The sequence below is a fragment of the Sceloporus occidentalis genome, unplaced genomic scaffold (assembly GCF_023333645.1).
Source record: "Sceloporus occidentalis isolate IW3139 unplaced genomic scaffold, rSceOcc1.0.p SCAF_4, whole genome shotgun sequence".
Taxonomy (NCBI): Eukaryota; Metazoa; Chordata; class Lepidosauria; order Squamata; family Phrynosomatidae; genus Sceloporus; species Sceloporus occidentalis.
This window is the reverse complement of record NW_028316984.1, coordinates 91,173,781-91,187,074: the sequence shown is the minus strand read 5'-3', so window position 1 is coordinate 91,187,074 and position 13,294 is coordinate 91,173,781. Positions and strand designations below refer to the sequence as shown.

The 13,294-nt window shown below is 46.1% G+C and overlaps 1 protein-coding gene across 6 annotated transcripts in view; it reads right to left on the bottom strand.

Moving 5' to 3' along the window:
- Positions 1–13,004, bottom strand: part of PHRF1 (PHD and ring finger domains 1) — a 79,977-nt gene extending 66,973 nt beyond the window's left edge. For 4 of the 6 annotated variants that reach the window (XM_089520867.1, XM_089520874.1, XM_089520873.1 and 1 more), the window contains exons 1-3: positions 12,928–13,004; positions 6,616–6,751; positions 3,681–3,815 (exon numbers count right to left, since the gene is read on the bottom strand). The gene's annotated coding sequence lies outside the window, so the exon portion shown is untranslated. Of the gene's footprint in view, positions 1–3,680; positions 3,816–6,615; positions 6,752–10,295; positions 10,373–12,927 lie in introns of all 6 variants that reach the window. The other 2 variants (XM_089520868.1, XM_089520871.1) reach the window with 2 other exon arrangements.
- Between the last annotated feature and the right edge of the window lie 290 nt (positions 13,005–13,294).

Genomic DNA, 13,294 nt, shown 5'->3' with positions numbered 1-13,294 from the left:
AAATTCACGTTAAAAAATGATAGATTATCACACTTGATTGTTTTTTATGGGGGAGTACTTCCGAGCCAGATCCAAAATCAATCCAAAGTGACTCCTGATTTTTGTGAATTCGGTAACAAGCAAATGCACAAAAATTGTTTCCAAGCCCACTTCAATTTCAATCCGAATTGGTCTGGTGTGGAATGCAACCTAAGAGAAGGCAATTGTTACAAAGGAAAGGAGAGTGGATTGGATTCAGCGAGGTGGTATTTTAGGGAATGTGGAGAAAAAAGTAAACCGGATCATTTCTGCACTCCTCCAAAATGGGTCTCCTTCAGATCCAAAGGATTTACTTCCAAGTAAAGCTGCAGCTTCTACATTGATTATTTTGCAGTGAAAGAAATTTCTTAATAATAATAATAATAATAATAATTCCTTAATAATAATAATAATAATAATAATAATAATAATAAATGGATGGGGGCTCTGACACAGAGGATAGGTATAGAAATGGATGAGGAGAAAGACAGGGGGATAAATGTAGATGTGGCTGAAATGGTTGGGGGCTCTGACACGGAGGACCCGTTTGGATTTGGCTGCCAGGGATGGGAAAATAGAAGGGAGGAAGAAACGTGAAGCAAACGTTCATGTGAGGCTTGCATTCACGTGAAAATGGAACCAGGAAGTGGCCCCCTTCTTCACCCAGGAAGTGCAAAGGTTTACGATGCATTCACAGCCCCACTGAGCATGCGCAAGGGTGCCAATTGGTGACTCCGCCTGGTATGTACTGGTGTGATCATTTATTTTGCACTCGCTTCACTTTGCCTCAGGAATGACCACAATTACGCTTAATTAATTAATCACGTGAATTGCCTTAGATTCAAATTGACTCTGCTTCCCCTTCACTTTGAATTTGCTTTAGATTTTAGTTCAAATTTCACATGTGATAAACTCCATACACAAGATAAACAGCTACAGAATCAAATGGAGGTGGAACCAGCAATAGATGACAACAGCAGTGGGAAGAACTAAAAATCAGAAACATTATTTTTTAAAAAGCATGAAGGATGAAGAAATGTTGGCTGCTCTTGGAGAAAGAAAGCACAACATATGCACCAGTTGAGCCTTTCTGGGGAAGGAATTCTGTAATTCAGTCTGCATCCGCACTGCATCACTTTAACTGCCATGGTTCAATGCTATGGAATTCTGGGATTTGTAGTTTTGTGAGACATTTAACCTTCTCTATCAGAGAGTTCTGGTGCCACTAGGGTTGCCATAATGGAGGACCTCGAAACCGGGACAAATGTAGGACAAGGTTTGAAAATGTAGGACATTTTTTTTTTAAAATTTCCTGGCTAGGAAATTAAAAAAAAAAGTCCTAGATTTTTAAACCTTGTCCTCCTCCTCCTCCTCCCGGCCTGGGAGGGAGCCTAGGCTGGCTCCCAGGCAGAGAAGGGCGAGGGGAAGCCTGGCATCGCGGCGATCGCCACGGTGCCAGGCTTCCTCCTCCTCCTCCCGGCCTGGGAGGGAGCCTAGGCTGGCTCCCAGGCAGAGAAGGGCGAGGGGAAGCCTGGCATCGCGGCGATCGCCACGGTGCCAGGCTTCCTCCTCCTCCTCCCGGCCTGGGAGGGAGCCTAGGCTGGCTCCCAGGCCGAGAAGGGCGGGGGGAAGCCTGGCATCGCGGCGATCGCCACGGTGCCAGGCTTCTTCCTCCTCCTCCCCATCGCAGTGGGAAGCGGCCTGCTCCTCCTCCTGGCCTGGGAAGAAGCCTCGGCCGGCTCCCAGGCCGGGAAGGAGGCGGGGGCCGCCCCTCATCGCGGCGATCGCCGCGGTGGGAAGCGGCCTCCTCCTCCTCCCTGGCCTCGTGGAGGCCTTGAGGACCCCGCGGCCGGAGCTCCGACCACGGAGCTGCCTCCAAGGCCTCGCTGGGGCCCGGGAGGGAGCGTCTCCGTGGCTGGAGCTCCAACCGCGGAGAGCCTTCCCAGGCCTCAGCAAGGCCTTGGAGCCGCCGCAGGGCCTGAGGTGGCCGTGGTGGGCGGGGCCGTCCCGGTTTGGGCCCCAAACCGGGCCGGGACCGGGACAGCACCGCCCAAACCGGGATTGTCCCGCCCCCCGGCGGGATATGGCAACCCTAGGTGCCACAGCAAAACTACACTTCTCAGAATTCCATAGCATTGAGTCATGGCAGTTGTTTGAGACCCCTGGAGTAGTAGTTAAGAGTGTTAGACTGAAACTTAAAAACCCAGTTTCTTCAGCCTTTAAATGACCATGGCCCAGTCACTGACTAGCAGCCTAATGTTCTTCACAGATAGTTGAGAGAATAAAATGGAGTAAAAGTGTAAGCCTCTTTGGATGGGGGGAAATGACTGTAGTTATAATTCTCCTTACCCTCCAAAATACCTGAGTACGGTTTGGGCTGGGATGCACTCAGTAACCACCTTGCCCATATTGTTGTGATAAAAGGGCAGTATAACCAATAGAGCTTGGTGTATTTGCCCACTAGATTTATGGCTAAATGAGTCTATAAAATGATTAATAAACTGAGGCCAGTGTACTTTAGACATACTATAAGACCACACAACTCCTTGGAAAATACAAGAATATTTGGTAAAGCGGACAGCCCTAAGAAAGGAAGAAGATCACAATACAGATGGATTGGTTCAGTCAAGGAAGCCACAGATAACCCTGAGTTTGCAAAACTTAAGCAGAGCTGTTGATGACCAGGGCTCATGGAGGCCTCTCATTCGGGGGCTTCTCAGTCGCAGAGTCACCACATATCAAAGCTGATGACAGCAAATAACCAATATAAGGAGCTCAAATTAGTGAGATTCTGAAAGAAAGGAGGTGGCAGTAAGGCTAGTTTTACATGCCCCCTTCACTGTATGATCTCTTCCCCATGTGAGGTCCAAGGCAATTTGTTGTGTATCTTCAACTAATTTCTGCTGTTTTATGGTGACCCTAAGGCAAATCTACAATGTTTTCTTGGCAGGTTTTGTTCAGAGGGATTTTGCCTTTGCCTTTGCCTTCCTCTGAGGCTGAGAGAATATGACTTGCCCAAGGGCACTCAGTGGGTTTCTATGGCTGAGTGGACATTCAAACCCTGGTCTCCAGAACTGTAGTCCAACACTCAAACCATAAAACCATGCTGGCTCTCAACCTATGCCCCCCCATCATGAGGCTATCTGGTTCCAACCCATTTAAGGCTTTAATGTCAGCACATTTAACTGGGCCTGGAGACACTGCATAATATGTTTGCTAGACCCTTTTCATAAACTAACAGCACTTGTTTTGGATCAGCTGAAATTTCTGGGTCATTTTCCAAGGCAGTACAAACAAGAGATTAGCAGAGCATGGATAATTATCTGCCTTAGAGTTAATAGTTGGTATACTGGCCTACATTTATGAATGTTGCTCTATGTCTCCAAAGCCGCTCCAAGACCATTCCCAAACTATGAACTTGATCTTTTCAAGCAGGTGGAACAAAATGTCTCCCTGCCCCAGTGTTTCAAGACTACAGCACATAGTCTCTCCTCATTACCTTTGTTGGCTATGGCTTCTGGGAGCTGCAGGGTTAAATATAAAAAATCTGACAAACCACAAGCTGACCATCCCTTCTTTAGAAGACTAACAGCTCCCTTCAAAACAGGCCGAACACCACTCAACCGGGCAAAGAAAACATCCATTAACAGTTTCCATCTTACCTGGACTTTCTGTTCATTGGCTCTGTTGGTTCACAACACTCAATGCTTCATCTCAGTTGGATAAAAAAGAGAGTTGGGTGCCATCCAGATATTCTAAAATTCCAGATAGTATCTCCCAGTAGTTTCAAGCAGATGCTAAAATGTTAGGGGAGATCAAATGACACATAAGACTCAGAAAAATAATCTCCTGTCAACTTCCATAAGTGGTCATGCAAGCAGGAGCAAAACCACTCTGTACAATACCTCCAACATTTAAGCAAGGTAAGCCTAACCTTTAGGATGCTGTTGCTGTTTTTTAATGAAAATCACTGTGATCCCAAGACAATTGAAAGGGTGCAATCTCTCAGATACTGCAATGATTTCCATTTTGTTTCTATGGGACTTCTGTAGAAAGCTTCACATGGAGGTTGTGAGGCACCCATGCCTTTGAAACATAATCTTTGTATAGGCTTTCTGCCTCAGCAAGGTTGAATGCTTCCTTCCCAACACTAGCCTTTAATAAGAGAAGCAAATTGTTGCAGAATCAAATTTTAATTGATTTATTTATTTTATTTAAGTTATTTTGATACATCTATGCTGCTTTTACAAATTTGACTGTCTTTAACTTTTGTTTTATGTTATTTTTAATAATTGTAAGCCACTTTGATAATCTGCTTAAAGGGCAGGTAATAAATTTTAATAAATTAGATGGCAACAATTGATCACAGTCCAGATACAATCAGGAATGCATTTCTGCATCGACATCACCATGCATCCATCACATTCATTTGGGCCTGGGTGAACATTATAAGGAGGACACTCATTAACCAAGCACACAGGTATTTCCTTTGGGCAACAGCATTATGCAAAATAACTGGATCATATCCCATGATATCTTACATCCCATGAAATCTAGAAATTAATGGCTGATATGTGCCATAGAGTCACAAAGCATGTTCTTGTGATGAACTCCATGAACTGCAATAAATTAATGATCATAATTGACCTAGCTTTAAATATATTACTATATTTGTGTTTTATGTATGTTATCCGCCTTGGGTCCCACTTTGGGAGAAAGGCGGGATATAAATAAAGAGACATATATAGATATTCCATTTGTATTGTTTTTCACCAGTTTCCTTTTGGAGAGAGAAATAAAAGTTTTCAAGCATCTGTCTAAAGGGCAATAATAGGAACATGATCAAACCCTGGAAAATTGCACAAACATCTTGCTAAATAGATTTAGTGATGTGTTGTTTTATTATCTTGCTAAAATAAATATAATCTGGCAGTAACTATATTTCCACCTCATCAGAAAATTGTGGACACTTATTTATTGGAATGATGTCCACAGTCTGTAATCGTAAGATATAGTTTGGCTTTGACCAAGAACCACCCTATTGTCTTCACACAGAGGATTTGAATCTGTTCCAAACTCTGATGTGCTCTTCAGTGTATGTCACGCACAGATAAACACTGGGATAATTAGAACTACAGACACATTCCCCACGTAAATTCAGTCACTGAGCATTCACTTTTATTGCTGGGCTGTAAAGTTTTTCTCTAAGTCACACAGAAACAACATCTTCACCAGTTGAAATTATAATCACAACCTCAACATTGGTTCTGTCTGAAATTCAAAGAACACACAATTAAAACCTTATCACTCTTATGGGGTCCAGTCCTCCCAAGATACAATCCCTGCTCACCCACAAAGCTCTCTTGTGCAAGTTGCTACCTCACAGGTTTTAATGTACCTCACGAGTTCATTGTGTGGGTAACAGAGAAAAGTACTGCAGCCCATCTTGAAATACAGGAAGTACTCTGAACATGACAAAGAATAAGTGAATAGGAGGAAAGCAGCTAACAGATCTTAGACTGGGATCTGAGGGTGAGATTTGTTGTTGCTGCCACCCTTCAAGATGTTTCTGACTTATGCAGGGCCGGCCTGTCCATATAGGCGACCTAGGCATCTGCCTAGGGTGCCAAAGGTTTAGGGGCAGCACCAGCGCGGCACGGAGAGAGTGCATGCCAATCCCTGGGGCACCACTCGCGCTCCTGCTGGCCCTGCACGCTTTTGCTCTTTGCAAAGAGCAAAAAGGGCAGGGCCAGCAGGAGGGCGAGTGGCGCCCCAGATTGGTTGGGCTGCGTGCGTGCACCCCAGCCAGGCGCCCTCTGCCCTCCCCTGGCCCTGCCCCCCTTTGCTCTTTGCAAAGAGCAAAAGGCGGCAGGGCCAGCAGGAGGGCCAGTGGTGCCTAAAGGGTGCCCTTCACCCACTCCTGGGTCTCCTGCCTTTTGCTCTCCATGAAGAGTGAAAAGCAGGAGACCCAGCAAGGGAGGGAAGGGCACCCTTTGCTCTTCCCTGGGTCTCCTGCCTTTTGATCTCTGCGAAGAGCAAGGAGCAAGAGACCCAGAGGAGAGTGAAGGGTGCCTGGCTGGCTGTGCGTGCACGCACCAAGCACCCTTCACTCTCCTCTGGGTCTCCTGCTTCTTGCTCTCAGGGGGCGCCAAAATATTTCTCGCCTAGGGTGGCAAAATACCTAGAGCCGGCTCTGGACTTATGGCAACCCTAAGGTAAACCTATTATGGGTTTTCTTGGCAATATCTGCTAGGGATACTAGGGATGCAGTGGCTTAGTGGTTAAGATGCCAATTCTGATCGGAAGGTTGGCACTTTGAGGCCCGAGTGCTGCATGATGGGGTGAGCTCCCATCACTAGTCCCAGCTTCTGCCAGTCTAGTAGTTCAAAAGCATGCAAATGCAAGTAGATAAATTGGTACCACTTTGGTGGGATGGAAACAGTATTCGGTGCAGTCATGCTGGCCACATGACCACCGGAGCAGTCTTTGCACAACACTGGCTCTTCAGCTTAGAAACAGATGAGCATCGTTTCCTACAGTCAATTACACTAGACATTCATGTCAAGGGGCTACCTTTATCTTTTAATATTTATGTACCTCATGTTGCAGTTAAGCATAGCTCCAGTAGCCACCACAAAAAAGTTTTCCCACCTTCATTGTCCTTGGGAAAAACTGTTCTTCATTTGTCTTCCCTTTCTCCCAAAAATGGGACTCCAGGCTGATCACAGCAGTACTAAATACGTAAAACACCAAACAAGATTGAATATTAAAACCAAATTAAATTAATGGCAGCATTTTAAACCATTAAAATTGCAATGAAGCAACACATTACTCAGGGAAATTATGGCACCCCATCATTTTCTCAGCAGCCCAAACCCTGCCTGAATACAAAACGCATTGCTTGCCAGCAGACCAACAGCAAGGGGACAGCAAACCTTCCTTGGTAGGGAGTTCCAGTATCTGGGAGCACCCACTGAGAAATCCAATGGGAGATCTTATCTGTATATATATTAAACTTTGCTAATGCATACAAAGAGATCTAAGTCTTGGGCTTAGTTACTGCAAAATCCCTCCAAAAAACAATTAGCCTGAGTTTAATCTCATTTACAGCGGTTTTAAAACACTGTAATTCCCTTCCTTCAGTGGTATTACTCTACATATATGCCAGCAGGACTGGATTAACCAATAAGCTTACCACACTCTTGAAAAGGGGTTAGTTCATGCTGTTTTGTACAAGTATTATTGGAAGGGGTCTACTAGTCCCAGACAAATAAATGTTGCACCCAAATAGGCACAATCTCTATTTTAAACAGATGATTATGGAGTTTATCAGACAAGGGAAATTGGAAGTATAATCCAATGGCAATCTTAACGCAATCATGGGGTTTAACGTTATTGCGTGACAACCCACTACATGCAAATTCGGGCAATGGGAAGTCAGTCCGAGCACAATCACTGGGTTTCATGTTATTGCGTGATAGACTACCACACACAAATTTGGGCAATAGCATGCTATTTTTGGGCATTGGGGAGCCAGTTCGAATGCAATGAGTATTCATGTAATTTCGCTAAACTAGCGACTTTACGTGAATGTGTTCTGGCCCCACTTTCTTTTCATTCGAAATTAAGAGAAATTCCTCCAGTGTGATAAACTCCGAAGTTTGGACTATTTTAAATGGAAGGAAGGTAGTTCACTTTCAAGACTCACAAGTATTTTACTCCAATGAAATTGCTATATTGAGTAAGATTTGCAAGTAGGCAAGAAGCCATAAAAGAAACAGAAAGCAGTTTTTGTCACAGCTGTTACGAGATAGGAAGAATAATGGATGGGATATCTGGAAAAATGTTTCAGCTGTAAGAATACATGGACAACATGGAACAAGAGTGGTTTTGGAGAGTTGTTTTAAATTGGAAATTGGATAAGGTGCTGCCCAATTCTTTTTCTGGGCATGTCTCTTATAACAGGAGTGTTTGTCAAGATGCCTAATTCTCCTCTCAGAAGCAGAGGAGATGCTTTGATATATAGTCAACGCGCATAATTTATCTTGCTTGCTGAATTCTACTTCCTTTGGCACTAAATCTACATTTCCTTGAAAGTGAGTATAACAGGCGACCACTAAAGTATGTGGAAAGTGATGCCTTTGTCAATATAGAAAAGGATATATGTTAAAAGTAGCTGATTAACTGGCTCAGAGGGGCAAACATGAGGCTTAAAAAGCAGGGAGCGAGTGAGGAATTAACCAAGTAATCCAGAGTAAAAGAGCAGAGAATGTAGAGTAGATCAGAGCTAGTGCACTTTCCCTGTTGTATAGATGTCTGCCAGAAAGTAAATTAGGGAATTAACTCTTTCCAGATGCTCCTACATTGTTCAGCAGCCCGCCAGTATTGTTGCAGTTGGAAGAAACAGCTGTACCTGGTAGACTGTTCATTGCGATTCATGTGTAACTGTTTGTCACACATAGTCTGCACTTGGAAACTGAAATCAGTAGCATCACTATGGTTGGTGTCACCTGGTGTGGTAACTCATGGAATAGTTATAAATGCTCTATTCTGTAACCGTTGCTAAAGTGCAGTGTACATGGATGGCACTGTATAGGATGAAGCAAACTTGTTTTCTTCTGCTCCAGAGACTAGGACTCAGAGCAATGAATGCAAGCTACTGGAAAAGAGATTCCACCTCAACATTAGGAGGAACGTCTGACAGTAAGAGCTGTTCGACAGTGGAACACACTCCCTCAGAGAGTGGTGGGTCTCTCTCCTGCATTGGAGGTCTTTAAAGTGAGTCTGGATGGCCATCTGTTTGGGGGGGGGCTTTGATTGTGAGTTCCTGCATGGCAGGGGGTTGGACTGGATGGCCCTTGGGGTTTCTTCCAACTTGATGATGATGATGGGGAGGGACCAGGAAAAGATTTAGGAAAGAACTGAGTAGGGATGGGAAGTGGCATGGTGAAGTGGGCTGGAAGTAGGGCTGTAGGAGATCAAAGGATGAAGGGGGGGGGGTTTATGTGGCAGGATTGGGGGTTGAGAGAAGCTGAAAATGATAATGAGAATGATGATGATGTTTGTAAAGTGCCATGTACATCGATGGCACCATATAGGTTGGAACAAGCTTGTTTTCTGCAGCTCCAGGGAATAGGACCCAGAGCAATGGATGCAAACTGCAGGAAAAGAGATTCCACCTCATCATTAGGAGAAAGATCCTGACATTAACAACAACAACAACAACAATAATATTTATTTCTATCCTGCCTCTTCAACAAGGTCAAGATGGCTTACATCAGTAAAAACCATATAATACAATAAAATAAATTCCACTATCCCCTCCCTCCTTAAAGCAAATTGACATAATAATTATAGTGACTATGGTAAAATACAGTTAATAAATCAACAATAATAGCAAAAACAACAACAATTTTTATCTCACTTTTCTCTCAAGATTGGGACACAAAGCAGCGTATAGTCTAAAAAACACAGTATAATTAACAACTTACAAAACTGACAATTAAAATGGTATTAAACTATTGAGGCAGAGGAGGAGAGGCAGGAATAGAGGGGAGAGAATGACAGGGAAATGGAAAAGGCAAGAGGGCAAGAGAAGGGGAAAGGGGGGGAACTGCCTGCTTTTAAATAATCCACAGTACCCCAGGAACCCTATCCAGCACTGCTACCCTCCATCCCCATTCTTGTGAAGTGAGGTAAGGGGCCATTCCACACCACAAATGTGTACACACACACACACACACACACACACACACTACACCAATCCCCTTCTGCCTCATGGAGTTCTTGGCCTGAAAGTTTCCTGCCCTGCCTTTCTCTCCTTTGGGAGAGAGCAGCCCACCCTGCCCGCTCTGTGTGTGTGCCCACCCCACCATCAGGCATCCTCTTATGTAACACACAGTGTGTGCCACACTGGGATCAGAGGCAGAAGAGGAAGCCGCGCCATCGGCATCCGCCACACTCCTCCCAGGGATTTTTATCTTTCTACAACCTGGACAGTGCTAGTGCCATGGGTTGTAGTTGACCCCAATTCTGAAAATCTCATCATAAAAATGATAAAGACGGAGGGAGGCAGGAGAGGTTTCACAATGACCTCCACAGCATTGTGACAGCCTACTACTAGTTGTTTCCACATAGACATCAGCTCCCCCATTTTTTGGACATGAAATGTGCATTCAGGGCTGTGAAGGGCACTGGAGAAACAGCTGATCTACACAAAACATCATACAGGTAACACATGGTCAGTATGTTTAGCATAATCTGCTCACACAGATTACCTTGTTGTGCTCTTTCTGCCACACCATTGGGCACAATTACTGTCGAGTGTAGCACAAAAAAGGATTGCAGATTGTTGCTGGGAAATGATTAATAAAAACATCAATTACACACACGTATTAGTTGACACTTGATTATAACGCAGTCTTTTTAAGGGCCAAAAATGCACACACTAATGCAGCCTATCAAGGTGTTTTCTTGAAAAGATTTCTTCAGAGGAGATTTGCCATCGCCTTCCCCTGAGGCTGAAAGTAGGGCTGCATCTGCACTGTGGAAATAACCTGGTTTGATACCACTTTAACTGCTATGGCTCCATGGTTTGGAATTCTGGGAGTTGTACACCAGGGTTTGATTCCTGACTCAGACCATGATGGAAACCCTTTTGAATGACCTTTAGGCAAGTCACACTCTCACAGCCTCAGAGGATGGGCATGGCAAACCACAACTTCCAGAATTACAAGGCTCCAGTGCCACAAGAAACTATAACTGTGTCAGAATTCCACAGCATGGAGCCATGGCAGTTAACAGTGGTGTCAACCAAAGTTCTGGTGCCACAACAAACTATGGCTCCCAGAATTCCACAGCATGGAGCCATGGCAGTTAAAGTGGATTGTTTCTGTAATGTGAGTGCATCCCATGACTTACAGATCTAAAAACCCACATTTTCACACTTTTGAGCATGTTTTTCCTGCAAAGACTAAAAATCCCTCCAGTGGACGACTTGGGGGATTTTTCTAGGGCACTACTCTCCCTTCATTGTGTCCCACACTCACAGACAGGAGAAAAGCAAGGCTGTCTGGCTCCAACCTCTGAGCTGCCAGGAGGAGGAGGAGGAGGAGGCTCAGGTACACAAGTATTTGGGGGCTTTTGGGGAAGAGGTGCACAGCGTGCAAGATTTGCAACGTTTGCTGCACAGTCTTGAATGTACTGTTCTTCCAGTGTGCTAAAGATAACCAGGTCTCCCCCTGGGCTTTTTGCACGCACACACACAACACACACACACACACACACACACAGAGGGAGAAAGACAGGCATCCTTGAAAGAAGAAGAAGCAAATGAGGTGAAAGAGAGCAGGCTGAGGGGAACGAGTCTTCTCGCCTCTTCTTGTAAAGTTGCTGGGTGGCTAGGCATCCCCTCCTTTTCCAGGACATGTCCTCCATTTCCACCCTCTGCCCAGGACGAAGTCCCAAACGTCCTCCATTTTGAGCAGGGCTAAAAAAGCGTAGATTCATATTCATAGGAGTGGTTTTGGCTAGTGTGGTTTGAGTGTTGGGACTAGGGTCCAAAACACACTGAAGAAATAATGCCCTGGCTCTGTACTAGGGAATCCTGGGAATTGTAGTTTTGTGAGAGACATTGAGCCTTCTCTGTCAGAGAGCTCCGGGGCCACAATAAGCTACTATCCCCAGGATCCCCTAGCACTGAGCCACGGCAATGAAAGTGGTCTCAAAGCTGGATGGTTTCTGCAGTGTGTTCTGGACCTAGGACTCTAGAGACCAGGGTTCGAATCCTGACTGGGCCCATGATGGAAACCCTTTGGGTGACCTTTGGGCAAGTCACACTCTCTCAGCCTCAGAGGACGGCCATGGCCAACCATTCTTCCTCTCTGAAGAAACTTTGCCTTAGTTGCCAGAGGTTTTGCAGTTTGTTGTGGCACCAGGGGCTTTCCCAGAATTCCATAGCATGGGAGTCACGGCAGTTAAAGCGGTGTCAAATGAAGTTCTGGTGCCTTAACAGGCTTGAGAGACGCCCTGAAGGCACGTACTAACAATAATAATACTGTAATAATAATCCATCTTGAGACCGCCTTTAACTGCCCTGGCTCAGTGCTAGGGAATCCTGGGAAATGTAGTTTTGTGAGACATTACTCAGCCTTCTCTGACAGAGTGCTGCCAGGGCAGTTAAAGCGGTCTCGAATTGGATTATTGTTGTTGTTGTTGTTATTACGTGCCTTCAAGTCGTTTCTCACGTAAGCCTGTTAAGGCACCCAGAACTTCATTTGCCACCACTTTAAAGCGGTCTCCAACTGGGTTATTATTTCTGTGTAGTGTGTTTTGGAGGCCAACAACAACAAGAACCATCAGAACAGAAGCAGCTTTCTGCTTTGGCCATGTGTCCTCCATTTTGTGGCCATGCCTCGCCCTCCTTTGCGGCGAGGACGGAAGTTAGAAAGAAAAGAAGATGGGAAAAGTGAGGCGAGGGAGAGAAAAGTACTGTACTGGGCTGGAGCAGCAGCAGCAGCAGCAGCAGCAATAGTAGCAGCGCTGGGGTCTCAGGGAGCTTCTGAGGACAACGCGCGTGCGCGTCAGCGCGCGCTGCTATGTCTGTGTGTAGGGGAGGGGGAAGGGAAGCCCCGCTCCAGCTGCAAACAGCAGCCGTTGCCGCCTCTCGCGCAGGAGACCCAGCTGAGGGGACGCGCACGCGCACTCCCTCCCTCACTCCCTGGCGCGCGCCGCTAGGGACCCGTCCTTCTGTTGCTTCTGCGCTTGCTACGTGCGCATTGACACTGTCCTCATGGCAAAAAAGCCCGGGCTGGGCTCTACCACTGAGAGAGAGCCTCTGGGAGGGGAAAAGGGGGGCCGGGGCGGGGTGGGGTTAGGTTGGGGAGGATAGGAAGACAACACCAAACTGACACTGAGGGCCTCCTCCGCCGTGGTGAATCCCTCTTCTTCTTCTTCTTCTTCTTCACCATCACCACTTCCTATGCTCCTTTCTGGCGCAACCATTCCGAAAGAGAAAGAGGGGGGGTTGGTTAGTTGTGTGTGGATGCTTGGGCGAGTACAGTTGGTCCCTCCCTCCCTCTCTCCCTCCCAAGTCAGGACGTGCAGAACCGAACGCGCCGCACCCCGCACTGTCAACTCGCAGGGAAGGGAAGGCGGGAGCTGGGCCAAAGGAAGGAGGCGAGCGACGATTGGCTCAGCCACCCGAGGGGGCGTGGCGACCGAGCATTCGGGCGCGGCTCTGATTGGAGGAGACGCAACGGCGCGTCACAATCCTTGA